Here is a 4,147-nt window from a genome sequence, read left to right as displayed (position 1 = left end):
CACACACACACACACACACACACACACACACACACACACACACAGGAGGGCAGATGGCCAGGAAGGAGGAGCCTTGAGCCTTGTGACAACCTCCCATCCATGCTGGCCTCTAGACTCTTGGTTGCTGTCTCTGCCAGGGAAGGGGTGATGCAGGACGGGGCCTGTCCCTTCTCTTCTCTCAGGCCTCAGGAACCCCTGTGGCTGGGCAGCGGAGCACATGGGTAAATCCATGCACCATGTTCTCCTGAGCTTTTTGTTCCCGTAACAGTTGACTTGAATAAGGGTTCCTGCATGGATGGCTCTCCAAGAATGAAACTGTGTTTGCATTTTACCAAAGAACCAGAGTAGCAGAATAAGAGGTATCTTGCTGAGCTAACTTTGGCCTAGGGAAGAGAAGAGTCAATAAAAGCAGCAGATACGCATTTTCTAATGATTCTTTTGGCCCGGTGGCATGGGTTGGCCTATAATTTGGGGTTGGGATCCACACATACAATGCCAGACATCGACTGCGTGGTACCTTGGTACTCATCACTACTTGGTTCCAGGAGGTATGACAAGTACCATAAACGATGAATGCCAGACAAACTGTTTTGGCCATAAAGGGGACAGACATGTGTGCAGGAGGCTCCGCCCCACTCCCCTTACCTTCTCTAAGCCCGTTCCCTCCCCAGGAAGCTTGGGGCAGTCCCAAGTGCAGCCATGCTCACTGAGTATTATTTCTTTTTATTTTTAAGTGGCATAAGGAAGTTTATCGGGCAGAAATTAGAGTACACACGCAAAGAAAATAGAGTGTGGGCCCTCGAGAGAGGTACATTATTTTCTAGAGCTGAGAATGTTTGTGTTTTTCCAGAGATGGTAGAAGCCTATGGAATTTGTGAGTCTATAGGTAGCTCCCTCTTGGTTACAGGAGAAAAGGATGGACTCCCAAAGAAGCCAGTGGCCCGTGTCACCAGTGCAATGCGTGGGCTCCACCTATTGGCTTTGTTTTTTAAATAGGCCATCTAAGAGGTTTTGTTTAAAAACATGCTTTGAAAGAAATAGAGTGGGGAAGAAATACAGTGCAGACCCTCAAAAGAGGCATCGCTGCGTATCATCATAAAACCAACATCAGGCTGCTGTGGACAATGCTACACTCCTTCTGCAGGACGGGGGCTGGGCTGGAGCTCTGGGGTTACAAGGAAATTGGGCTGTGGGGTGGAGCCAAGATAGACCTGCCAGTCCAGGCATGGAACCAGCAGCAGTAAAGCCCAACAGGCTGACATGGGTCGAGTGCGTGTAGGAAGGGGTGGAGGCTCTGGAGGAAGTGGGTGGAGGACAGCCATACAGGGCTCATGTCCCGTCCCTGCCCAGTCCCGGAGGAGCCCGCTCTAGACACACCCAGTGGCTATGGCAAGGAGGTGGGGTGGAACAAGGCCACAGCTGTGAGAAGGGAATTTCTGGTCAGTGGCAGGGGCTGCCATCAGAAGAGAAGAACTATCCCTGAGACCTAGGCAGCACTAGGTCTACCTGTTCGGCCTGACACCAGGGCCAGGCAAGCTGTGGTGGGAGGAGTCCTGAGCAGTAGCTTTCAGACTGGGCTGCAGGTGAGAAGCATCAGAAGAGCCTTTTAAAAATAACCAATTACCGCCCCCCCCCAAAAAAAAACCACAAAGGTCAGGTGTGGTGGCACACGCCTTTAATCCCAGCACTCGGGAGACTGAGGCAGGAGGATCATCGCAAGTTTGAGACCAGCCTGGGCTACAAAGTGAGCTCAAGGCTAGCCTGAACTGCATAGCAAGACCCTGTCTCAAAAAGACAAAAAATAAATAAATAAATAAAAACAATGCCCAGGGCCCACTGATGAAATCAGAATCGCCAGCAGTGGGACCAGGGTGCTGGTATTTTTAAAAAGCTCCCCAGGTGATTCTCCAGGGCAGTCAGGGGTGAGAATCCCAAGTAAGAGCAGGAGCCTGATGGAGGGAAGTAGTGATCTGCTGGGATGACCCCTTCCTTCACACACGGGGAGACAGGGAGTCCCAAGCCTGCTGGCCCAAGGACTCCCAGCAAGTGAACTTTGGCCCAGAGAGGACAGGAGTGGTTGTGCAGGTGCTGTGCTGAACTGACACTGAGAAACTGAGTGCCCTCCTCACTGTTCCTCCCTAGGACACTGCAGAGCTCCCGCTGCCCTTCCTATGGCTCTGGATTTGGGCTCCCACCCCAGAGCTTTCCCTTGAATGCCTCTGCAATTAAAGGTTCCAAGATCCTTCTGAACCAGCACATAAAAGACTCTCTTTTGGGAATTAATAAGCACCTGAGTCTCAAAGGCCTGACCCTCACCTGCAGGGATATGCAAATGGTACCCAGACACCCACAGCGCAGCACTCAGAGGCTGGGAATAAATGAGATGCAAATATATGCATCATTATGCAAACAAGGGCAGCCCCGGATTAATGGCCTCCATCCTTCAACCAGACAGCAGCTGTCTCTTTAGGTATAAGCATGGCTGAAAGGGAGGGTCGAATCAATTCCTGTCAGAAGCATCCTCAGGAAGGGTCGCCTTGCAGGTCAAGAGGAGGAACTGTTTGGACACCTGGCTTGCTGATTCTCCGCTCTGAGAGGTCTGAATGGGCGCATCTGTCAACCAGACAGGATGCTCCTTTCTGATTGGGTGCCTCATCCCAGTGTCAGATTCAGTGCTAGGCACTAAGCTTTGGAGGAGACCATGGTGCAATGGGGAAGGTGGAGGTAATGGGAAAGATAAGGGTAGAAATGATAGCCAGAGAATAGGCTCTCCTCAACTTTTGATGGTTCTCTACATGATCTTTTAAAGAGTGGTGCAAAAGTGATAGACATTCAGTAGAAAAATCCCGCTTCACAATCTGAACTTTGATAGCCCCTCAAGCTAGCCATCTGCAGCGCCATATTCTCTCATGATGCTGGGAAGCAGCCGCCAGACACAACTTCCCATCGGCCATGGGATGGTGAGGGGGAGACAGCACACACTCTAGAGCATGCGCCTAGCTAAGCCATGACACTTTGCAGGTTAGATGCACTAGATGTGTTCCAACTTAGAGCATTTTCAATTTATGGTAAGCCAAGGCGCCTGCAGCTGGGAAGATGGCAAAGGCGGAGGCGAAGGTGGTGAACATCCTGGCAACAGCAGTGATGTGAACAATAGAAATCATGCTGGGAGAGGTGAAAATGGGCTTGGGAGAGATGGCAATCGTAGTAATGGCGAGGATAAGTTCAATCCGGGGGAGGTGACATTGGGTGTCATCTGTGGAGGCAGTGGAGATGACAGGAGTATTGTTAATGTCATTGTGGAAAGGATGCCGATGAAGAAGTGAGGGTGGAAGTCATGATGTGGAGGAGAACAGTGTCAGTGCGTTGGCTCAGGGTTCTCCAGAGGGACAGAACCGATAGGAGAAGCACACAAATATATGCCAGGGGGACTGGTTCGTGCAATTATGGTGACTGAATACTTCCGTGACAGGCTGGCTACAAGCTACAGGGCCTTGGATACAGGGAGCATGGCTCAGACCAGGTCCCAAGGCCAGAAGCTTCCAACAGAAGCTGATGTTGGAACTCTCTGTCCAAGGCAGGAAGCCTTGGTTCTCAAACCAGGGGTCACTAGTGTGAGTCCTGGGGCCTACAGGCCAGCAAGCCTGGAGTCCTGGTGTCTAAGGCAGCAGAAAAGGTGTCCATCCCAGCTGCCAGTGAGACCCATTCACCCTCCATATCTGTTCTCCATGGGCCCCCAGCTAACTAGATGGTACCCACCCACACTGAGGGTGAATCGTCCTCACCAAGTGTGTTCAGACTCCCATGCTAATCTCTGTGATACACCATCACAGACACACCCAAATAATGCTTTGCAAGTGTCAAGGTTCTTGCCAACACAAGTCAAGTTGACACCTAGAAGTAACCATCACAGCCAGAAGACACTTCAGGAGTCAGATGCAGCGTTATTGTTTATTCTTTAGCCCAAGAAGCCACAGCAGAGGACCTCTTAGGACCTGTGGCTCCCCACAGTCACTAGGTGCAGCATCTAGAAGGACCCACTTCCTCCTCCCCAAGGAACCTGCATGTCCTTCTGACATCCTGCGGAGGGTGCTCTCCTTCACAGGAAGGCAGGCCTTTTCCAGGAGAGGCACCCTGCCCTGGCTGA

Source organism: Chinchilla lanigera, unplaced genomic scaffold, assembly GCF_000276665.1.
Source record: "Chinchilla lanigera isolate Chin_1 unplaced genomic scaffold, ChiLan1.0 scaffold00049, whole genome shotgun sequence".
NCBI lineage: Eukaryota > Metazoa > Chordata > Mammalia > Rodentia > Chinchillidae > Chinchilla > Chinchilla lanigera.
Note: the sequence above shows the minus strand (reverse complement) of the source record.